We start from the raw sequence: 26252 nt of genomic DNA, 5'->3' as shown, positions 1-26252 counted from the left end.
ATTCACAACAGTAGGAAATAGAAACAGCCCACATGTCATCAATGGAAGAGTGAATAAATTTTGATGTATTTACTAAATGAAGCAAGTCAATTAAAACTCTATGCAACAATATGGACATTGAATTTTTTTTAAAGAAAATCAATTCCCGGATTATATACAGCATGATCTTTTTTAAAAAAATTCAAATATAATCAACACGAGACAATATATTATTAAGACACACATATATCTGATAAAATGACTGCAAAGATAGCACAAAGAGTAAAAAAAAAAACAAAAAATTAGAACAGTATTTACCTTGAAAAGCAAGAGGACATTAGAAAGAAGAACATGTACAATATTATGAACATTCAATGTTAAACTTCTTAGGTTAAATGGTGGGGTTTTTTTTTAAGTTATTTATTTACTTAGAGAGAGAGAGGGAATGGGGGAGAGGCAGAGAAAGGGAGGGAGAGAGAGAGAGGATCCCAAGTAGGCCCACACTATCAGTACGGAGTCCAAAGCGGGGCTCCAACCCATGAACCATGAGATCATGACCTGAGCCAAAGTCAAGAGTTAGAGCTCAACTGACCAAGCCACCCAGGTGCCCCTACAATATTTTCAATAACCAAATACACACGTAAACAAAATGATACAAATAAATACTAATAAAGTTTCTTAATTTAAAAGGCCACTGGGGAAATGAAGCCACTGATTCTCACATATTGTTAAAGTATAAAAATCCATTTTGTAAAATCTACCAAGGCTAAACATGAGCATACCCTATGACCAGATGTCCCACCCATAAATGTATGCTCAACAAAAAATGCATGTATAAATGCACCAAAGACATGTACAAAAATGTTTAAAGCAGCATTATTTGTAACAGACCCAAACCAGAAACAAACCTAAACATACATCAATGACACACATCAATGAGAGAATGGATAAATTGTAATGTAGTCACAAAGTAGAACACTATATACCACAATGAAAAAGAACAAGCTACTGATATAACATGGATCAATTTCAAAAGCCATGCTAAGCAAAAAAAGTCAGATGCAAAAGAGTACATGCTCTAGGATTCCATTTATATGAAGTTCATAAATGAGCAAACCTTCTAATATAGTGACAGAGGTCAGAAGAGTGATAGGAAAGAAATAGTAGTGGGAAAGAAACTGCTACTGTTTTATCATCATGATCTGAGTAATGGTTATATGGGTGTGTTCACTGTGTAAAAATTTAAGTTATACCCTTAAAGACTTTGCAGTTTGCTTTATATTACACCTAGAAGTTTAACAAAAAGAAAAGAAAAAAAGGCATCCTTTTACCTCTTAACGTGACAAGTCAACTGATACTCTCCATCTCCTTTACAATGTACTAATACCCCTGGTTGAACACTGGGACATCTCTGCTCCCACTATACTACACCAAATCTGATCTATTTGTTTCCAAACCTACTTAATGCCAGTTTTGCCATAACTACAATTACATAATTATAATGAAATACTAAATACATTAACAAACTATGAATATTGAAAAAGTTGCTGTGAAAACTAAATTGAAGGTTCTGGAAAACTGATATAAATCATTTGCAAAACTATCAAATTGGGGAGCCTGGGTGGCTCAGTCAGTTAAGCGGCCGACTTCGGCTCAGGTCATGATCTCGCGGTCCGTGAGTTCGAGCCCCGCATCGGGCCCTATGCTGACAGCTCAGAGCCTGGAGCCTGTTTCAGATTCTGTGTCTCCCTCTCGCTGACTCTCCCCTGTTCATGCTCTGTCTCTCTCTGTCTCAAAAATAAATAAAACATTAAAAAAAAAGAAAAAAAAGAAAAACTATCAAATTAAGTGTGGATGAGACATATAAATAAGCTTGGAGAAAAATTAAAAATCTAGGAGGAGCCTATACTCATTGCTTCAAATCTCTAAGAATTCTCACTTCACATAGAAAAACTGTAATTGGAAGCTGCAAGCAATGCATCACAAGGTGTCATTAATGTCAAAAGGATGAAGAACTCTTATCAGCAGACTGATACTTAACACATCAAAAAATTGGTGTACATTTGTTTGTTTTAAGCTAAAATAAAATGCTTATATGTATGTATCATTTTAATTTCCTGCTTTAAGCAACTTTTTCAAATAACAGTACACTATAGAAGATCAGATAGTGATGGATAAGAGGACTTCTATAATTAAAAAAAAGTGCACAGATAACTTTGGGCAAACTACTACTACTACCTATTATTACATAAAGCAAAAATATTAACTATCAACAAGTCTACTTATTAAAATGGCAAAAAGAAAAATCTAATTGACCAAAGCTGGGACTACTGTTTTTAAAATATGCCTCTGCTGCTATATTAGCTATTATCATTAATCAAAAGGCCAGCATGGTTAATATAATGGAAGTCTTAGAAGAAAATGGCTGCTGAAAAGACCACCAGGGGCCCAAGAATCAAGGTCTGAGTGTTACTGAACCGGAAAACAATGTTCTGAGTTCTCTTGATAGGAGAAATAGATAAGATGCTTTTGTTAAAACTTGCCTTGAAAGTTGTTAAAATAAAACACAAACAAAAATCAGACTTGAAAATTCCCTGAGCAGACAAAACCAGTCAGTCATATAAGCAGATCTTAATTTTTTTTTGTAAGACAAGCAAGGTTAACTTAACCTGGATCACTTCTTGGTTATGCCCCTGAAAATCTTAAGCAAAACTTAAAACTGTTTCCCAAAATTGATATGATGTAGCCACTAACCAACTCCCTTGGAGAAAATTCTAATATTGCAACCAATCACTGTAAATAATAAACATTTACTGTCTTCACACTATATAAGCTGCTTTGTAACAAACAATATGCCTCTGAGCCTCATTCCATGTTTTGATCTGAGTGCTCCCAGTTTACAAGTTGTCTTTTTGGTATGTGCACAATAAACTTTTACTAATTACTACTTCAGTGATTTGTTGCTTTTACTTGTTTTTTATGAACTTTTGACAGTTAATGGGGTCAGCAGTGGGATCTTTAGCCAATGACTCCCTGTGACCGGTGAGCAAACCACATGCCAGTACCCACAGAGCACTGTGCACTCACTGCTTTTTTGCAGACTACAGAGCTCTTGGGTAAGTCTTTCTAGGATCTGAGCTCTACTCTTTGCATTCTGAGCTCTCCAAGTTTACTGTGCACACTTGCTTTCTGTCTCTGTTGAAGCTTCTTAGTAAGATACCCTTTAAGGGAAAAAAAACCACATGATTCCTTGGGTTTTAGACAATGATAAACCTAGCAGGCTCCCGTAGGTTATTTGTTTCAGATATTCTAAAGGGTTCCAACTTGTCTAAATCTTCTTTTCCTTCTCCCTCCCTCTTACATGTATACCCACTATAGAACAGAATCTTGTGTCCTTCTGGAAAAATGGTTGGGCTTTACAAAGGATAATTTCGAATTGCAATGGCCACTTTGGGGAGCTATTTAAAAAAAAGATGATCCCTCTTAAGGGTGCCCTTTAAAAGAGAGGATCCCAGGGGCGCCTGGGTGGCTCAGCTGGTTAAATGTCTGACTCTTGATTTTACCTCCGGTCATGATCTCACAGATCGTGGGATCTGCTTGGGATTCTCTCTCTTTATCTTTCTCTACCCCTCTCCTACTCTCTCTCTCCCTCTCAAAAATAAGTAAGCTTTAAAAATAAATAAAAGATTGGGGCGCCTGGGTGGCTCAGTCGGTTGAGCAGCCGACTTCGGCTCAGGTCATGACCTCATGGTCCGTGAGTTCGAGCCCCGCGTCGGGCTCTGTGCTGACCGCTCAGAGCCTGGAGCCTGTTTCAGATTCTGTGTCTCCCTCTCTCTCTGACCCTCCCTCGTTCATGCTCTGTCTCTCTCTGTCTCAAAAATAAATAAACATTAAAAAAATTAAAAATAATAATAAAAATAAATAAAAGAGAATCGCAAATCTCTCAAAAACAAGGAAATGCAATCCTTGGTTTGCAGAGACCTCCAGAAGACAGAATGACTCTAAAATAGTCTAAAAGATTCATTACAACAAGTCAATGAAAACTTATGACAAAAGCCCTGAGTCTAAAGATTTGAATGACCCTCCAATTAACCCCTCTGTGCCTATCTTGATTCTCACAATCTATATGATCTTTCACCCTTTCCCTCAAACCTCCTAGGCTCCTAATGGTCTTGAGAGTAAAATCTTACCATGAACCAGTGGTCCAACCCAAAGCAGAATTTAAACCCTGGTTTGAAGCTGAGCTGCAAGCCATTATAAGCCATTTTCCAGACCCAAAGAAGAATCAAACTAAATTTATAGGAAATTTTAAGATAATTCTTGGAGCTTATGACCTGGGCTCATGGATTTGTACCAATTCATTCACATGGTGCTAAGTTAAGGAGACACCCAAACGTGGCTCCATGCAATAGGCTGGAAAGATCCTTCTAAAAACTTAGACGATCCCACCATGTATGCCTCAAAAGATGGAATAAAAAAGAGAGAGAAAATTAGGTCAACTGCTCCTTAAAGCTATACCCAGGGTTTTTCCCTTGAGAAATGATTGAGCCTTAATACAATCCTGTCACTAGAAAAGGAATAAATTAGTTGCAAACACTGGAATTCTTTTAGAAGAGATATTTAGACAGCATCCTGGTCTTAGAAACCCTGACGCTAACTTCACCTGTCCGCTCATTTTATTAATGGGCTTCACCCTTGAGCTTAATGATTTATTAAGGAAACATAAATTAGAAGGGAAGATCCCTCTCCTTTCTGAGCCCCAACATTCTGCTGAGCATTTTGAAAGAGTTTTAGAACACAAAAAGTGTTATCAAGCAAATAAACTCATGGCCCATGATTATAACAACTATAGAACTAACTTTAGAATTAACTTTGCCTCTGTTGACAAGCATATCTGTCAATACTGTAAACAGAAAGGACAATTATCCAAGAAGAGAGAACTCTCAACCTCCATTCAGATCTCCAGATAATAATCAACACTGATGAGGCTTTAAGGTACTGCCCAGTAAGTTACTCCCAGTAATTCCTATAAATCATTAGAGTAAAATCAAACCTGAAATAAATGGAGAAAAATGTACTGTGCCAGTAGACTCCTTCCACTTTAAACCTCCACCATGACACATCAAGAACTTCCTCAAAGTAATTAGGAGAGCAAATATATTTTGTCTCTGGAGAAATAACCTTGGAATTTCCAGACTCAACAGACTCCAAAACATTATGTGTTCTATAAGCCCAAAATAATTGTCCTGAAGAGGCCAAACTCCATGATGAAGCAAATACTGTAGACCTCTCTGAAGCTTTTAATATCCTATGGACCTCTTCTTCCACAGATCTGGGAAAAATTCCAAAATTGCCCCCAATATTCCTTAAAACCCTAAGCCATACAAGGGCTCACCCCCATAACAGAAGATTTTATAAATCAAGGACTACTTATTCCCTGGTACCAGTCCTTCCAACACTCCTATCCTACCCAAAAAAAAAGCCCCATAGCCAAGGATGGAGATCTGTACAAGATCTTAGAGCTAAAAATAAAACTGTCATTCCAAGGCTTCCTGTAGTACCCAACCAAACGCTCTATTGTCAGACATTCCAACCAATTTTGAATCGTTTATGGTTGTATATCTGCCTTCTTTAGCATCCCAGTAGATAAGGAAAGTCAGTATTTGTTGGGAAAAATCAACAATATACTTAAGATAGTTATGCCTCCAGGAACCACTGAGGACCCTTCACATTTCTCACAAGTTCTACATCAGGATTTAAGTACATTATCATTTCCAAAAAATTCTATCCTGATTCAATATGTAGATGATTTACTTCTTTGCTCTTCATCCACACAAAACTGAAATTGACTCAAAATATCTACTGCAACAGCTAGCTTAAAAGGCCATAAGGCCTCCTGAGATAAACTTCAGTTTTCATAAGAAAAAGTACATTACCTTGGTCCTGATTTATCAGCAAAGGAATCTTTCTGTTTACAGAAAGAGTAAGTACCATCCAAAATTTCTTCAGATCTATAACAAAGAGACAACTTAGAGGCCTCCTTGGACTTGCAGGATACTGCCAATCCTGGGTCCTTTAGTTTTTCCTTATTGGCCTCTCCACTCTATGACTAAAAGGAACTCTCAGGAACCACTTCCTTAGGAAACAAAATATGAGGAAGCCTTTACTAAAATCAAACAAGCCTTACAAAATCCTTCTGCACTGGGTTCCCTGACTATATACCAAACATTTTACGCTGTTCATGAACGTTGACACTGGGAGTCCTTACACAAGAACATGGAAGAAAAAAATAGACCTGCAAATTATAGTTTACAATTGGACCCAGCAGCCAGGGCACATTCAAATTGGTCACAGGCAGTTGCTGCAGCTGCTAAAATTGTAGAATCCTCTTCAGAACTTGTTCAAAGAAGTATTTTAAATCCGCAAGTTCCTCCTAATATACAAATTTTAACTGAGCGAACCCAGCATTTCTTAGCTAGTAGACTAACATGAGATTCTATTCCTGTCTCCTTCAAATCTGTGCATTCTTCCTTGCAACTCCTTAAATCTTCCTACCCTTCTACCCTTACCCAAAAAAGAAGAAAACTCATAATTGCACCAAATTGGTCTCTCAAAATCTGACTCCTAGATTAAATTTACAAGAAACTCCATTAACCAGTCCAGATTTAGTACTCTTAACATTGATGGCTCTTATGCCAAAAATTCTGAAGGGAAATATGAAGCTGGATATACTGCAACTGCTCAATATGAATTATTAGGAAGAGAAGTCCTTGGGGTGCCTGGGTGGCTCAGTGGATTAAGTGTCCAACTCTTGATCTCAGGGTCATGAATTTAAGCCCTGCACTGGACTCCACACTGGGTGTGAAGCATACTTAAAAAAAAAAAGAAAGAGGAGTCTTTCCTCAATTTAACTCAGCCCAACCTGCAGAATTATTTGTCCTCAAATGAGCATGTAAACTAGCAAAAGGAGGGGCGCCTGGGTGGCGCAGTCGGTTAAGCGTCCGACTTCAGCCAGGTCACGATCTTGCGGTCCGTGAGTTCGAGCCCCGCGTCAGGCTCTGGGCTGATGGCTCGGAGCCTGGAGCCTGTTTCCGATTCTGTGTCTCCCTCTCTCTCTGCCCCTCCCCCATTCATGCTCTGTCTCTCTCTGTCCCAAAAATAAATAAAAAACGTTGAAAAAAAAAATTATTAAAAACTAGCAAAAGGAAAAACTGCAAATATTTACAATGATAGGAGGTATGCTTTTGGAGGAGTCCAAGATTTTATTTAGCATGCTCTGAAAACAGGATTTTTAACATCAAATGACACACCTATAAAAACACGAACCTCAGGTTGCTGATTTCCTCTTGGCACTGTTATTACCCTCACAAACTGCATTATCAAAACTGAGGCTCGTACCCACTAATCAGACCCTGAATATCAGAGAAATGTTATGGCTAACTTTCATGCTAAAGCTGTTAATTCAAGAAATTCCTAATGTACCAAAACTCTACAATTTAAATAAATGTTCTAAAAAGATCCAAATCACATTATTCATGACAATTTGTGTAACAGACAAAAAATTGTGTCAGATAATAGAAAACAAAAGTGGCACCACAAAGGATGCAAGTTCCATGAAAAAAGAAAACCCTGGGAAGGCCCAAACGGCTGTCCGGTGCTTCCTGAATCTCTCAAACAGCCACTCTTATGAGCACTGCACATGACTACCCACCATGGAATTGACAAAATGACCCAAATTATGAAAACTATTGGTGAGGTGACTGTTCTAAATTGGCACAACAGGTTTATAATCTGTGTTTAACCTGTCAGTCATATAACCCTATTAAAACTATTAAAGGGGCACCTGGGTGGCTCAGTAGGCTGGGTAGCCGACTTCGGCTCAGGTCATGATCCTGCAGTTCGCGGGTTCAAGCCCCACGTCGGGCTCTGTGCTGACAGCTCGGAGCCTGGAGCCTGCTTTGGATTCTGTGTCTTCCTCTCTCTCTGCCCCTCCCGTGCTTGTGCTCTGTCTCTCTTTCTCTCTCTCTCAAAATTAAATAAACATTAAAAAAATAATAATAATAAAATAAAACTATTAAAGTAGCTTTGGGGAATTGCTCTCCCACCATCCAGACCATCAGAACATCTACAATTGGACTTCATTCAATTGCCTCCTTCTATGGGTTATCAATATGTACCTGTCATGACATGTCTATTTTCTAGATGGGTCAAAGCTTTCCATTGTTGGAAAGCTCATGCCACTACAGGAGGAAAGAAATCATTAGAAAATGTTTTCCACTATGGGGAATTCCAGGTAAAACTTCACGGCTTATGAGTTCAAGCCCTTATGTGGGGCTCTGTGCTGACAGCACAGAGCCTGCAGCCTGCTTTGGATTCTGTGTCTCCCTCCCTCTCTGCCCCTCCCCCACTCACGTCTGTCTCTCACAACCAAATAAACATTTTAAAACACACACACACACACACACACACACACACACAAGAAAGAAAAAAAAAACCTTACTTTCAACAGGTCAAGGAAGCTCTTAAACACCCTCCACATGAGAGGACTTTGTACTCCATACTTTGGAACTTGGACAATGGATGTTTTGGAAGAGACATCAATGAAAAATAGCAACTGAACCTCAATGGAAACTTCTCCTACACCAGTTAAATTACACGGTATTGAACATGGGTCCATGACTCTCAACTAAATAGAGTTCCCCCAGACACTGGAACTTGTAAACCTACAGCTGCCCAAAAATGAAAGATTTCCAAGAAAAAGTCTTCCCCTGCAGCAAACAACAGTATGGTATAGATAGTTTCTGCCCCAAATCACAGAACATTCAGCAGAATTCCTCATTCACTTCTAGGACTTGATTTATAACAATTGTTGTGTATTACTGTCTTGAAAATTAATTGTAAATATTTAAACTTAGGTTTCTCTTTGCATTGGAAATTTCCTCCACCCACAGTAAACACCCACTAAGGTCCACCATCCAACAAATACTTTCTTTTACTACTCAAAATGGTCATTGATTATGTTACCATTTAAATGCTCAGGAAGACTCCAATTAATATTAGAACCAGCTTCTATAAATGCTTGAATGATTAATTCAGGAAATGGTTTTATGAAAAGGTCTGATATCCTTCCCTTAGCCATTCAACTAATATTTATGGCCATTAATCTGACACTGGGAAGAAGCCTTAAAGGCCAAGGAATGGCCCATAACCACTGTAAACTTCATTGCTGGTAACCCGTGCCTATGCATAGAGAACCTCATTGATACTGGACTTGATTTGGGGCATGTTCCAGACTCACTCTGTAATCAAACCCTCTGGTTTGACTCAGATGAAGGAGATTAGACTCCTAAATATAATGACCCAGATTTAAAATTAGAGAATGATGATACCTTTAATTATATTACCAAAGAAATTACTGAAGCTGTACCCTGGTTCAGTGAAAAATTGGTAGGCAAATGGAATGCCTCCATAACCCTACTGTATAAAGTAAATAACAGTTTCACTTACTGGATAGACAAATATTCAAGGCACCACTGGATAGGAAATCAATTGTTTATCAACAATAACATGACATATGGACTGTTAAGCCAACCAAATTCATAGGAATGTTTTTTGTTCCTATCTAAATTTAAGCTACAGCCATTCAAGATGGTAGTGTGCTGATGCCTACATGGCAAAGAATAACCATGATGTCCACGTTACCCCTGACTGGTGGGTCATGGGATCCACCCTAACTCTCTCTTAATAATACTGAGTAATTCATCCTCTGTGGTACTAACACAGTATACAGAGGCTTCCCACCCAAATGGTCTGGATGGTGTGGTTTACCATATTTTATACCCCAAAGACTAAAAAGGACTCTTTGAATTATATAAACTTAGGATTGTTTGTACATAAAGTAACTCCTCATAAGTTAGCTTCCCATGAACTTCCACATTTTATTATTCAAAAAAAGCTCTGGTTGGGGTGCCTGGGTGGCTCAGTTGGTTAGGCTTCCGACTTTGGCTCGGGTCATGATCTCAGAGTTTGTGACATGGAGCCCTGCGTCGGTCTCTATGCTCACAGCACAGAGCCTGCTTCAGATCCTCTGTCCCTCTCTCTGCCTCTCCCCCACTTGTACTCTCTCTCTAATGTAATTATTAAAAAACCCAAATAAACAAAAAAAGCTCTGGTTTTCATATTTGTTAGAGTGGTTTTTCCTCAAATGAGTTAATGAATTAGAAAAATCATGTATTTCTCCAAATATTTAAAAAATAAAAAACTATTAAATAAATGGTTTATCTCCAGTGGTACTGCAAAATGGAATAGGCCTTCATGCCTTGACTGCTCAACAAGGAGTTGCCTGTGCTACAACTGGTTAAAAAAAAAAATGTTGTTTCTATGTTGACCAATCAGGAATTATTATCCAAAATCTAAAGGATCTTAAATACCTGATAAAAATTTTTCATCAAATAAGTGACACCTCTTCCACAGATCTGTTCTTTTGTTAAACCTTGGCTCCAGGGGGCACCTGGGTGGCCCAGTCAGTTGAGCGTTCGACTCCTGATTTTGGCTCAGATCATGATCCCAGGGTCATAGGATAGAGCCCCATGTCAGGTTCTGTGCTGAGCATGGAGCCTGCTTAAGATTCTCTCTCTCTCCCTCTTCCCCTCTCCCTGACTCATGCACATGAGCCCTCTCCTCTGTCTCTCTGGGAAAAAAAAAACAAAAAACAAACCTCGGATCCTGGAAATTTTTCAATCCTTGACTATTTTCCTCCTTACAGTCATCATATTAACCTCCCTAGTGTGTTGCAAATGCCTCCAGTTCAAATGCTTGTCAGTAGCCACTTGTACACCAAATTAGTATCCAAAAGGATCAAGCAACTGGATGAAAACAAGAACAATATAAATGATGAAGACGGTGACTACATGGCCCTCCAGCCTGACAACTAATTTAATAGAAACAGTGAATATGTGACTCTCTGGCCTGACTACATCATCGCTGGTAACTGACAGTAACACTACTGGCTGGTCATGCTCTCAACCTGCTGAGAGAGTAACCAAAGAGGGTGGAACTGTCAAAATCAAACACAAATGGAGACCAGACTTGATTTCCTGAGCAGACAAAACCAGTCAGTCACACAAGCGAAGCTTAAGTTAGCTTATTTTGCAAAGACAAGCAAAGTTAACTTGACCCCTTCTTGGTAGTGCCTCTGCAAATCAAAAGCAAAAGTTAAATAGTTCCCCAAAATCAGTATGAAGTAACCACTAACCAATTCCCTTTCATTTGAAAAAATTCTAATACTGTAACCAATCACAATAAAGAATACTCATTGCCTTCATACTATGTGAGCTGCTTTGTAACAATAGATCTCTGAGCTTCATTCCACGTTTCGGTATTAGTTTGCAAACTGTCTTTTTTGGAGTGTGCACAGTAAATTTTTACTAATTATTACTGATTTTACAGTTTTTTATGAACTTTTGACAGGCCTAGACTTTCTCTACAACACAGTATTTAAAATTTCTTTCCAGGGGCGCCTGGATGGCTCAGTCGGTTGAGCGACCAACTTTGGCTCAGGTCATGATCTCATGGTCTGTGAGTTTGAGCGCGGCATCAGCCTCTGTGCTGACAGCTCAGAGCCCGGAGCCTGCTTCGGATTCTGTGTCTCCCTCTCTCTCTACCCCTGCCCCGCTCATGCTCTGCCTCTGTCAAAAATAAATAAACATTAAAAAAAATTAAAATTTATTTCCAAATCTGATACAAACCATGGGTTTTTCTCAGAAAAACAACAAAATGCACATTATACATAAGCATCCAGTTAGAATGAATTTAGGTACAATAGTTTCTTACCAGATTTCCTTAAAAACCTATTGATTTAAACTATTAGAGAGCTCTCAGTGATAGTACTCTAAAGCTTCTCATTGCATTCATTATTCAACAAATATTCATTGAAGGCCTCCTACATTTAAGCCTTGTGGGAGCTTGAGTGGGAGGGTGCTGTTTCAGATGCAGGAGAAAATTATGGAATATCAGAATGCAGGGGTTTAATGTGAGAGCAGGTGGTAAAAAAGTGGAGGCCAAATCCTGTATCTATTCAAATGTGAAGTTTGAAAATAAAGGAATGAAAGAAATAAGGTATTAGCCAGAGTTCTAGCAAGGCCAGGCAAAAGAGGTTTCCCCCCCAAAATAGGGAGTACTTTTTGAAAGACGAGACGATCACACATACTAGGGAGAAGGGTAATACTTGTACAAGTAAAAAATATCAGAAGTAAAATCAACCTTACGTTCAGATGCAATTAATCTATTTAATGCCTAATACGTGCTAGGAAATACACTAAGCAATTTCATACACGTTATCTTCTTTAATCCTCACGACAACCTTATAAGATAGATAAACTTCTGAAACAAACAAAAAAAGACAAAAAGAAATACAGAGATGGAAGGAAGATGAGAGAGGTCATACCAAATGACTCTAATAATTTCAGTAATGGAAACAGGAGAAGAAAAAGAAGGAGGGCTTGACGGGAATAGACCAGAGCACTAACATTTACTGTCTACCATGTGTCAGGCACTGTTACATCTTTACATATAAATTCCATATAATCCTGTTTAGTATTTAGTATTCATTTAATTGAAGAATTTGAGATTGTGAGAGTGTCCCAAGATCTAACAGCTGGCAAGTGGTAGGGTGGTGATTCAAACCCAGGTCTACAAGACTACAAATGCTGTTTCTTTCCACTATACCACAATGCTGCTTCAAAATCAGGAATGTGCAAGGGAATAAAAGGATCATGAGGCTGCAAAGGTCCAGTTATAATTAGCATGAATAATGCCAATTCCATGCCCTCCCCTCCATGGGTTCAACTACCCAAGTAAAAAGTATTTAGAATGGGAAGTTGCTAAAGTTGTAATAAATTAATATGTGCTTTTTTCCCAACGATTTTTTTCCTTTATTTTAAGTAATCTCTACACCCAGGTTTGAGCAGGGCTCAAACTTACAACCCCAAGATTAAGAGTTGCATGCTCTACTGACTGAACCAGCCAGGTTCCCTAATATGTACTTTTAAGAACTAAAATAGGGCAGGCGAGTTCTAGTTTCCTTCAAATTATTATCGTTCTTTATTTATTACCTACAAAATATTAGGCACTGGGTAGTCTTACAGGACTTGCTACCTAACCACTTGAAGCTACAATTTATGAATGATATTTGCTAGTATCATTATAGTCAAAATACTGTAGCACATATTTGACATTTGCAAAGACAGTAAATCTTAAAAGTTCTCCTCAAAGGAAAAACATTTTTTATTGTGTATGGTAATAGTGGGGAACTAGAGTTATTGTGGTGACATTTTGTGGTGTATATAAATATCAATATCAAATCATTATGTTGTACACTTGAAACTAATATAATGTTATATGTCAATTATCTCTCAACTTTTAAAAAGTCCAAAATTCAACACTAACCTAAGGAAGTGTTCTCATGTTGATCAAAATATCAGAAAATGCCAGCCTAAGAATAACTTTCCTTTCATTTTGAAAACTGATTTTAGTTACAAGGAATAAGAGTAAGGCCTAACACTAACAGACATAAAACTGTTGTCAAAAACCAGAATATAGGCCCACTTATTCTTGTCTTTTTATGACAAACTGCAAAAGACTAAAATGGATCAAAAAGATCACCAGGGATCTTCAATGGAAAACTAGGCATTGTGTAATGTATGCCTTTCCTAAATATCTGAGCCTATAGCATTTGCATCTTCCATGATCTTTGAGTTATTTTATAAATGTAAGTTGTAGATAACTGATAGCAATGCAAAGGATTCTTGTCCATATACATGCAAAAAAATTCTGTCCAGTGGAAGGAGGAATGATTTCCCTCATGTCCCTGTAAAAAAAGCCAGTTTTACATCAATTTGTAAATTCACTTCAGCATTCTTTTTTTTTTTTAATGTTTTTACATTTTTTATTTTGAGTGAGAGAGAGAGAGAGAGAGAGCGCGCGCGCACAGGTGGGGGAAGAACAGAGAGAAAGAGAATCCCAAGCAGCCCCAATGCGGGGCTCAAACTCAAACTGTGAGATCATGACTAGAGCCAAAATCAAGAATCAGACACTTAACAGATTGAGCCACCAGGTGCCCCCATTTCAGCATTCTTGATCATATATATACATACATATGTATGTATAGTACCTGAATTCTCTTTTAAACCACTTTTAACATCTTACAGGTTCTCCAATTAATTTAATTAAATGAAAACTTTTACATGTGTGCATTTTATACTCATGTGAAAATCATGATTTGCTTAATTTTTAATCCTTTAATAAGGAATTTCATAAAATATGTAGTAGATACAATGATAAATGAAGATTTTACTGCAAAAGCTTAAGGAAGGGAAACATCCTTTTCTACTCCTGTATATATATATTTAAGGCCAGATAAAACATACCTTGTCTCTTTTCAGTTCTGAAATTTTAAGACTTTAAGAACCAGTCATTGTTAAAGTTGGCCATTCTTGAAAGAGCCCATAACTGACAAAAAAATTATTTGAATGATATTCTCAGCTGCCTTTTTCCCCTAATGCACAGTGTCAATGTAGCACTGTCTCAAGAAAAGAAACTTCATTATTTCAGAAATGCTTAGAATCTTTTGTCTGAACTACTTTTGTTAATTATAGTCACCAAAAAAATAGATGGTGCATTTTCATACTGAACTAAAAATCTACATTTGACAAATGCTTTTTCTAATCCAAAAGATTTTCTGCCAGTCGACATCTGTATAATCATAAGAATACTAACTACATCTGTGTTGTTTTCAAAATAATAATTGTCTTCTATTGGTGTGCGTAGCATTAAAAGACAGAATGATTAAATAAACACTAATTTAACTTGAATATATATATATATATATACACATATATATACAGCTTAAAAAGACAAAACCAGAAATCAATATCCAAACTAAACATTAAATCTGCAACATGTTTTAAACTCATTAAACTGGTACATTAGGAAAAGGTCTATCAATGCTCAGATCTGGCTTTCTAAGACCCAAATTAAAAATATCTTTACTACTACTAGCCTCAGTGGAATTACTGATTTCACAAAGCAGCTTTTTTCCTCACTCAGGATCAAACTAATTGCTGACACTCTGAGGAAAGAAAGAATAAAATCAACTTGTACCAAAATCTTTATACTCAGCATTCATTCAGATCCTTCCAAACTTCTCTCTTGGCTTATAACATGCCAGAAAAATATTGCTCTAGCAAGTAATTCTTTTATCCAAAAACGAACAGGGCAATTTAGGTTGGAAATAATTTGCTGTCCATGTCATTCATAAATCCACACTACTGTATTATAATTCCTAAAATTAATGCATAATGCATACAGCATATCATGCATTAAATATTTTAAAAGTTTTCATCTAGTTGAAATTAGTTAGGTAATACTATCAGATTTAAAAGCATGAAAAGTTAACTTTTTCTTCTCCTCACCTCTGTTTCCAAACCAACAGGAACCTTTCAGGTAGTAATGTGTGTCAACTGGGGAAAAAAGAGAACACAGACAAACAAGTGAAAGAGTTACAGAAGGCTAATCCCAAAAGGAGATGTTGCCTTTTCCAAGTTGCAACCGAACTTAAAGGGCTATAAGAAGTCTTCACCATTTTCAGGAGTTCAAGATAGGTATGTATTGGGGCGCCTGGGGGGCTCAGGCGGTTGAGTGTCCGACCCTTGGTTTCAGCTCAGGTCATGATCTCACTGTTCATGGGATTGACCCTATGTGTCCAGGCTCTCTTGGGATTCTCTCTCTCTCTCTCTCTCTCTCTCTCTCTCTCTGTTTCTCAAAATAAATAGATAAACTTAAAAAAAAGATAGATATGTATTGTCCTCCTTCTTAGGAATGTAACTCATTCCAAAACTTTTTGTTCTGACTCTTCTGAAGGTTCTTCTACTGCCACCAATTAGCATGTGTTTATAGGAGTCTATTAAAGCTTTGTAAAAGTATCTTTCAAATACCAAGTAAAAAAAATAACTGAGTCATTTAAAATAAAAGCTTTTCCCCCCTACCCCAATTCAACAATGTATATAAATCTGGAAACCAAGAAATATAAAACAGGTAAATGATTAAGTACAGGCATTTCTTCTCCAGAAGTGGGAAGGCAGCTAATTCTATATAACTTCCTATTCACTAAGCTATCTTCTTCTTTCAGATCATCAGAGAATTTGGGTGAATCTCTCATAATGTACAAATCCAGAGAGAAAGGTAAAGAAAGATGTAAAGGGGGAAGAAAAAGAAAACAAAATGGAAAAAATACAAAAATGTAATGTTCACACTGCCTGTTCAATCATAAATAAATACAGCAAAACATATTCACTGCTATGCTCCTTTCATCTAATGAAAAAAGGGAAAAAAACAAGACAATAACACATATCATAAAATACCTCAACTTTTCTATTTTACCTCCATAGCAAGATCACTATGCAAGGCGAGCAAAATCTTTTCAGATGGGGTCAGGCAGTAGAGCAGTTCTAGAGACCATTCCTTAATACTATTCAAAGTCTTTTATAACAGGGGCGCCTGGGTGGCTCAGTTGGTTAAACATCCAGCTTCGGCTCAGGTCATGATCTCACAGTCTGTGGGTTTGAGCCTTGTGTCAGGCTCTGTGCTGACAGCTCAGAGCCTGGAGACTGTTTCAGATTCTGTGTCTCCCTCTCTCCCTGCCCCTTCCATGCCCCCTCAAAAATAAACATTTAAAAAAATAATAAGTCTTTTATAACCTGATTTACCATCTGCTCTGGAGTCCTCAAGTTTAAAATTATTTCTATCACCTACCCACTTTTCAAGCGCTAAAAGTAAAGGCGGGGGAGGGCACCTGGGAGGCTTAGTCAGTTAAGCGACTGACTTCAGCTCAGGTCATGATCTCATGGTTTGTGGGTTTGAGTCCCGCATCGGGCTCTGTGCTGACAGCTCAGAGCCTGGAACCTGCTTCGGATCCTGTGCCTCCCTCTCTCTCTGCCCATCCCCTGCTCACGCTCTGTCTCTGTCTCTCTCAAAAATAAATAAACATTAAAAAAAGAAGAAAGAAAGAAAGAAAGAAAGAAAGAAAGAAAGAAAGAAAGAAAGAAAGAAAAACAGGCATCCAAATCAGCTTGGAGGAAGTCAAACTTTCACTCTTTGCAGACGACATGATATACTAATATGGAAAACCCAAAAGATTCCACCAAAAAACGGCTAGAACTGATCCATGGATTCAGCAAAGTTCCAAGATGTAAAATCAATGCACAGACAGGGCACCTGGGTGGCTCAGTCGGTTAAGCATCCAACTCTTGGTTTCAGCTCAGGTCATGATCTCACAGTTTCATGGGTTTGAGCCCCATATTGGGCTCTGGGCTGGCAGTGCAGAGCCTGCTTGGGATTCTCTGTCTCCCACTCTCTGTCCCTCCCTCACTTGCACTATCTCTGTCTCTCTTAAAATAAACAAACTTTAAAAAAATTGTTTTAATCAATGTATGCAAATTTATTTCATTTCTATACACCAATAATGAAGCAGCAGAAAGAGAAATCAAGGAATTGATCCCAATTACAAGTGCACCAAAAACCATAAAATACCTAGGAATATAAACATAACCAAAGAGGTGAAAAATCTATACACTGAAAACTAAAAAGCTTATGAAAGAAATTGAAGACACACAAAAAAATGGAAAAACATTCCATGCTCGGGCCCTAGAAGAACAAATATTGTTAAAATGTCAATACTACCAAAGCAATCTACGTATCGAATGCAATCCCTATCTAAATACCACCAGCGTTCTTCACAGAGCTTAAACAAACAATCCTAAAATTTGTATGGAACCAGAAAAGACCCCGAATAGCCAAAGCAATCCTGAAAAAGAAAACCAAAGCTGGAGGCATCACATTCCCACACTTCAAGATGTATTACAAAGCTGTAATCATCAAGACAGTATGGTACTGGCACAAAAACAGACACTTAGATCAATGGAACACAATAGAGAACCCAGAAATGGACCCGCAAACATATGGCCAGCTAATCTTTGACAAAGCAGGAAAGAATATCCAATGGAATAAAGACAGTCTCTTCAGCAAATGGCGCTGGGAAAACTGGGCAGCAACATGCAGAAGAACGAACCTGGACCACTTTCTTATACCACACACAAAAATAAACTCAAAATGGATGAAAGACCTAAATGTAAGACAGGAAGCCATCAAAATCCTAGAGGAGATGGGCGCCTGGGTGGCTCAGTCAGTTGAGCGTCCGACTTCAGCTCAGGTCACGATCTCGCGGTCTGTGAGTTCGAGCCCCGCGTCGGGGTCTGGGCTGACAGCTCAGAGCCTGGAGTCTGCTTCCGTTTCTGTGTCTCCCTCTCTCTCTGCCCCTCCCCCGTTCATGCTCTGTCTCTCTCTGTCTCAAAAATAAATAAATGTTAAAAAAAAATTTTTTTTTTAAAATCCTAGAGGAGAAAGCAGGCAAAAACCTCTGACCTCGGCCACAGCAACTTCTTACTCAATACATCTCCACAGGTAAGGGAAACAAATGCAAAAATGAACTTTGGGACCTCATCAAGATAAAAAGCTTCTACACAGCTAAGGAAACAATCAGCAAAACTAAAAGGCAACCAAGAGAATGGGAGAAGGTATTTGTAGATGGCATATCAGATAAAGGGTTAGTATCCAAAATCTATAAAGAACTTATCAAACTCAACACCTAAAAAAACAATCCAGTGAAGAAATGGGCAAAAGACATGAATAGACACTTCTCTAAAGACATCCAGATGGGTAACAGACACATGACAAAATGCTCAACATCACTCATTGTCAGGAAAATACAAATCAAAACCACAATGAGATACCACCTCACGCCTGTCAGAATGGCTAACATTAACAACTCAGGCAATAACAGATGTTGGTAAGGATATGGAGAAAGAGGAACCCTTCTACACTGCTGGTGGGAATGCAAACTGGTGCAGCCACTCTGGAAAACAGTATGGAGGTTCCTTGAAAAATTAAAAATAGAACTACCCTATGACCCAGCAACTGCACTACTAGGTATTTATCCAAAGGATACAGGTATGCTGTTTCAAACAGGCACATGCACCCCAACGTTTATAAGCAGCGCTATCAACAATAGCCAAAGTATTGAAAGAGCCCAAATGTCCACTGACAGATGAATGGATAAAGAAGATGTGGTATGTGTGTGTGTGTGTGTGTGTGTGTGTGTGTGTGTGTGTGTATGTGTGTGTGTGTGTGTATATGTATGTATGTGTATATATATATATGTGTATATACACATACATACATATATATATACATACAATGGAGTATTACGATCAAAAAGAATGAAATCTTGCCATTTGCAACTACATGGATGGAACTGGAGTGTACTATGCTAAGTGAAATTAGTCAAAGAAAGATAAATATCATATGACTTCCTTCATAAGTGGAACTTAAGATACAAAATAGATGAACATAAGGGAAGGGAAGCAAAAATAATATAAAAACAGGGAGGGGGACAAAACATAAGAGACTTAAATATAGAGAACAAATTGAGGGTTGCTGGAAGGGTTGTGGGTGGAGGGATGGATTAAATGAGCAAGGGCCATTAAGGAGAGCACTTGCTGGGATGAGCACTGGGTGTTAAAAGTAGGGGATGAAAAAAAAAAAAAAAAAAAAGTAGGGGATGAATCACTGGATTCTACTCCTGAAATCATTATTGCACTATATGCTAACTAACTTGGATGCAAATTAAAAAAAAATAGAAAATAGAAAATATAACCAATGAATTGATAAATATGGATAAGGAGATTTCCAGGCAGAATATTAATTGTCAACTAGTTTTTTTCAGCTAAGTATCATAAAGTACAGGTAGAGAAAAGTGAGAAAAAGAAGGAATTATATAATTTTTAATAAGAATATAGAGGAAATATAAAGGAGTCAGGTCTTCCTAGGTCCAAAAATAAAACTGTTTCTTCTTTTTGAGTGTTTATTTATTTTTGAGAGAGAAAGAGAGCCCACCTAGTGTGAGTAGGGGAGGGGCAGAGAGAGAGGGAGACAGAGGATCTGAAGTGGGCTTTGTGCTAACAGCAGAGAACCCAATGGTGGGCTTGAACTCATGAACTGTGAAATCATGACCTGGGCCAAAGGTGGACACTTAACCAATTGAGCCACCCAGGCACCCACAAAATAAAACGGTTTCTTACTTCCATATAGCAAACATTTCTCCAGTTAAGAAATGCCCTCTGGACAAAGATCAAATCCAAGGCAGTGTCAGGGAAACAGAGACTAAAGATTAAACTTTTGTTTGGACCAAGGGTTGGCAAACTTTTTTCTGTAAAGGGAAAGATAAATATTTTAGGCTTTGAGGGCCATATACAGTCTCTGTTGAACATTCTTCTTTTTTTTTCTTCACAACCTTTAAAAAGGTAAAAACAAATCTTAGCTCACTGGCAATAGTTTACCAACCCTAGTGTGGACTCCCAAGAGATTTAAGGTGTTGTCTTACAATTCCTTTCAAACAAAAGGCCTTCTAAGAATCTTAAAGGTTTTGTCCCACAAAAACCTTAAATGGACCTGATTCAGGACATGCTACCCCAAAATAAGGTACCTCTGCATATTGAATATTTTAAGATGAAGAAGCTGGAGCAAATGGCAGAAACAGGAAGGTCACCCTGACCTTTCCTCTGCTCTTCTCCCCTTGAATAGGTCATAAAATGCTCATGAGAGGTAGCCTCCCTATACCTGGAAGAAGAGAGCACTCCTATCTCTGAAGACAAAGGGACATAGAAAAGAATCCTAATGAACAAGCCTTGCTAAATTTCCTCCAGTTAACTACACTTACCTCATACTCTTTGTCCTATCACATTTCTCCACAACTGCCCAATCTTCATCAAACCTAGCATAAAAATACTCAGGTTTAAATCTTTCTTTAGGTTAAAAATAGAACTACCCTACAATCCAGCAATTACATACTAGGTACTTATCTAAAGAATACAAAAGTAATTCAAAGGGATGCATGCATCCCAACGCTTATTTATAGCAGCATTATCTACAATAGCCAAACTATGGAACTAGCCTGTGTCCATCAACTGATGAACAAATAAAGAAGACAGAAAATATAGTTTGTGTATACACATACATATGTATACACACATATATACATACATACATGTATATATACATACACACACACAATGGAATATTACTCAGCCATAAAAAAGAATGAAATGTTGCCATTTGCAACAAAGTGAATGAGCTAGAGAGTATTATACTAAGTAAAATAGGTCAGAAGTCAGGAGAGGAGAGAAATACCATATGATTTCACTCATATGTAGAATTTAAGAAACGAAACAAATAAGCATGGGCGGCGGGGGGGGGGGGGGGGGGAGAGGGAGGCAAAGCAAGAAACAAGACTCAACTATAGAGAACAAACTGATAGTTACCATAGGTGAGATGGGTGGGAGGGATGGATTAAATAGGTGACAGGGATTAAGAAGGGTATTTGTTGCAAAGAGGACCAGGTGCTGTATAGAAGTGTTCAATCACTAAATGGTACACCTGAAACTAATATTACACTGTATGTAAACTAACTAGAATTTAAATTTAAACTTAAAAAATAAACATTTCTTCAGGTCTTCATTTTGTTATAAAGGCTTCCGGGTCACATAAAACTTGTATTAAGTAAATGTGTATGCTTTTCTCCTTTTAATCTGTCTTTGTCAGTTTTTTTTAATTTTTTTTTTTTAACGTTTATTTACTTTTGAGACAGAGAGAGACAGAGCATGAACGGGGGAGGGTCAGAGAGAGAGAGGGAGACACAGAATCTGAAACAGGCTCCAGGCTCTGAGCTGTCAGCACAGAGCCCGACGCGGAGCTCGAACTCATGAGCCGTGAGATCATAACCTGAGCCAAAGTCGGACGCTTAACCGACTGAGCCACCCAGGCGCCCCTGTCTTTGTCAGTTTAATTTTCAGACCCAGCCAGGGATCTTAAAAGGGTCAAGGAAACCTTTTTCCTCTTCTACAGAGCCTAAGGTAGAGAAAGGTTGATGTTAGTGTGTAAGTATGGCTTTTGTCTAACAGAGTGAACCCCTCAAAAAGATTCCTAGAGAATTTAAAATTCAGAAACAATGTCATTTGGACTAAAAAAGACAGACAATACAGGGGCGCCTGGGTGGCTCAGTCAGTTAAGCGTCCGACTTCAGCTCAGGTCATGATCTCAGGGTCCGTGAGTTTGAACCCCACGTCAGGCTCTGTGCTGACAGCTTGGAGCCTGGAGCCTGTTTCAAATTCTGTGTCTCCCTCTCCCTCTGTCCCTCCCCTGCTCGCTCGCTCTCTCTCTCTCTCAAAAATAAACAAACATTAAAAATAAAATAAAAAAGACAGTACAAAATGAAAAGAGGTTTTTGGGACACACACCCACTTCATGCTCAAATCACTATGGTTTAGGAAATGACTGAACTGCAAACAAAGGATACATTTTATAAAAAAGGAAGGATAATTCAGAGGGCAAAACCAAGAGTATAGAGGATGATTCCTAGGCAATAAAGCTGAGCCCTAATCACAGAAATGATAATATTGGCCTGGCTGGATTTCAGAATTGCTGTGGATCAGTGACTACTGTGTTCCTTACATTTTTCTTTATTTTTGAAAAGGAACGTCCACAGTGGTTATCTTATGCCGTCCACTGTTTCTTATTGGGTGGGCTAGATATGGGGAGAGATAACATACCTCTTTAGTTTGCAGGCCTTCAAAATGAAAGCAATGGTACTCAGGGAACCATACCCAAGGAGCTGTATCCAAACAGCCTTATCTGAACCTGGATCTGATTTAGATGACAGGATCCTAGACCTCAAGCCTGAGCCTGATGCTGTCCTAGATAAGACCCCCTTGAGAAGCGGTAAGTGTGTTTTGCACTTGGGAGGAATGTAAGTAAGTAAGTTGTGGCCAGAAGGACTGAGGTGCTTTGAAATATGTCTGCATTTTCTTGACACTCTTCCCAGAAAGAGGTGGGGTCTAATTCCCTTCCCTCTGAATATGGGTTGGCCTTAGTGACTCGCTTCTAACAAATAAAATGCAGTAGAAAGGACACTGATTCTGAATTTAGGTCATAAAAAACAATACGGCTCCCTTCTGGCTCTCTTATTTAGAACAAGTGCTTTTGGAGGCCTATGCTTCTATGTAAGAAGTCTGGCTACTATGAAGCCCCTAGGCTGAGACTACACAGAAATAGAGACAGAGATGTCTGAGGAGCTATTCCAGCTCCTAGCTATTTGGACTTTCCCACCCAAGTGCCAGACATGTGAGTCTAGAAGGAAGCCTCTGAGATAACACAAGACCCATCACACTACAAATACATGAAAGAACTTGTGCAAGAATCACTTAGATCAGCCTAGTCAACACCCAGAACCTTGACACTTTTATGCCATGTTTGTAGTCATTTTGTTCCTTAGCAACAGATAACTGCAACAGCATGCCTGGAGACCCTAGCCTGCATGTTGGAAGGTCAAACTTAGCCTGCCTTTCTATATATACCAACCAAATGACCTCAGACAACATCTTTAGCTCATCCAACTCCTCCTCCTTCTTCCCCCTCCCCCAGACCCACTGAAATATTTGATTTGACCCTGGTAAAAAAATACTTTATGACTTAATACACACAATTACAATGTGATAATTATTATGTTTCAAATTGTATGCCAATCTAACTTTAAGTGTTACTTGAAACCACCTATATTTACACACATAGTCCATGCTTCTTACTAGCATATTATTTTAGTTATTTTACAAATACTTTTGAAATGATCAAGTAATGGTAGTCATACGACCTCCTCTGTAACGTAACACTAATTTATAGTGTCTTAAAATGTGGTTATACCTGCAACAGAACTAGAATAATTATCACTAATATATAATAACCACTATTTCCAAGGTCTCTTTATTTTTAAATGCTATGATGTAAGTTCAGAGAAAATAAATCATCTGCATTTGAATATATACAATTCAATGTGTTTTAGATCACTGGCAGGGAATTTAATGTTCTAGCTCTTAGAAGAAAAAATGGAATTTGATGTTCACAGATTATAAACATGGTTAAGCTCATATTCCACTGAGAAACTAAAACAACTGAGCCAAGAACTAACTGGCTCCAGCAGAACGGAAGAAGTTACTCTGGAACAGGAAGAGCAAGGAGGCCTGAGGTGAAGATAACTTACTCTTAAAATTCTCCATTGTATAAGCATTCCCAAAGAGACATTTTAAGGAAAAAAGCCTTAATTGTCTATAGCTACCAAATAACTAAAACATCCTAAATTATTTAGCAGTTTAATTAACCTTTTCTCACTCTTTCCTAGACTGTCAAATGTTTGATTTTTTTAGTAAGCAAGCACTGAGAAGAAAAAGTCAAATATAATCACAATCAGTTTGAGAAGAAATTTGAAAAAAATAAGCACCCTGCATATTTTTTGTGATTCTTTGACCACTGAGTATTGAATACACACAAAGTTTGAGTAACTAAAAGGAAAAAGAAGGTCAGTATGCAAAAGTCTATTTAACCCACACGACATGGCTGATTTTAATTATCAGCCTGGGTTATGGGTCCTGATAGCAGAGTCATTTGAAAGAAAAAGTTTCTTTCTTACTCATAGGCAAAAGCTTGGGCCCTAAACAAATTGTGAAATAAATAAAGGTCACTTCCCAAAGAGAATCCATAACTACTTAATTCTTCCTACCTCATGCAAAAGTCCCCATTCTTCAGTAAAACTGTCTTTAACTGTCAGAAGGTACTGAAAAACACTAAATTCATTGAACACTTAAGAATGAATATTTGAGAGCCCCTAACCTCCCATGAGATAAAAGATTATGAACAATACAATGCAACATAGTGGAAAAAATTCTGGAGTCCCCCCAAAAAATGCCTTTTAAGCTCTACATCAAAAAAAGGTGGCCTTCTACTTACCATTGTATCTCCCAGTACCTAGTACAGGGATAATAAACACATTAGTGAGCACTAAACACTTTACATAAATGAATAAATATCTTGCTTTTATCTCCTTTATAAGAAACTTGCATTCTAGTTCCACTCTACCAGTAACAAGCTACACAACCCTGGGAAAAGTATTTGCTCTCTCAAGCTTTAGATTCCAATATACTGCACAACATAAAATGAGGTGAGGTGAAGACTGAGGAGGATTAGACAGTAAGCCTCAGGAGGGCAACAACTCCGTCTTATTCACCTCTGTAACCCAGTATCTAATAAAGTGGCTATGGTGCATTCAAATATATATTGAATGAAGTTTCTTCTGGCTCTGATTCCAGAATTCTTTATTCATTTGCTTAGATTTGTTTTCTAAGCAAATAGTATATAGTCCAACAGATTTAAGATTCCTTCTCTATACTCATTACCAGTGAAGGCCTTTTAAAACTAGAATACTTCTAAAATCTTCTCTACCTTGCCACACGGTGCTTTGCCTGACTGAAATTATTTACCCCCTGGATGCAGCTTTTAAAAAAGTAAGATCTGGAGGCACCTGGGTGGCTCAGTTAGTTAAGCATCCAACTTCAGCTCAGGTCATGATCTCGTGGTTTGTGAGTTCAAGCCCCGCATCAGACTCTGTGCTGTGAGCCCAGAGCCTGGAGCCTGCTTCAGATTCTGTGTCTCCCTCTCTCTCTCTGCCCCTCCCCCACTCACACTCTGACTCTCTCTCAAAAATAAACAAACATTAAAAAATATAATAAATAGGGGCGCCTGGGTGGCTCAGTCGATTGAGCGTCCAACTTCAGCTCAGGTCATGATCTTGCAGTCTGTGAGTTCGAGCCCCACGTCAGGCTCTGTGCTGACAGCTCGGAATCTGGAGTCTGCTTCCCATTCTGTGTCTCCCTCTCTCTCTGCTCCTCCCCCACTCGTGCTCTGTCTCTCTCTTTCTCTCTGTCAAAAATAAATAAACATTTAAAAAATATATATATAATAAAGAAATAAATAAAGTAAGATTTGGACAAAGACAGGATGCCACAAGCAATGCAATTTTCCAGATTCTTCTGAGCTGGCTTTTGCAGTTTAATCTAATTGTGCTACTTAAAAACATTATTAGAAGTACCTGGAATAATAAGGTTAATCCATTTGAAATCCAAAAACGTATTCCACAGTCAAACACAAATGTATTATTATTCTATATGCCCATCCTTCAGCATAAGCGATTGAGAGCTATATACATTTAGTCAGGTTCATGTTTTTCATAGAATGCAACCAACAACTATCAGCAACTCATTATTTGGAGTTCTTTTTGT

This window comes from Panthera tigris, chromosome B4 (assembly GCF_018350195.1).
Source record: "Panthera tigris isolate Pti1 chromosome B4, P.tigris_Pti1_mat1.1, whole genome shotgun sequence".
Classification (NCBI taxonomy): Eukaryota; Metazoa; Chordata; class Mammalia; order Carnivora; family Felidae; genus Panthera; species Panthera tigris.
This window is presented reverse-complemented; position numbering follows the sequence as displayed.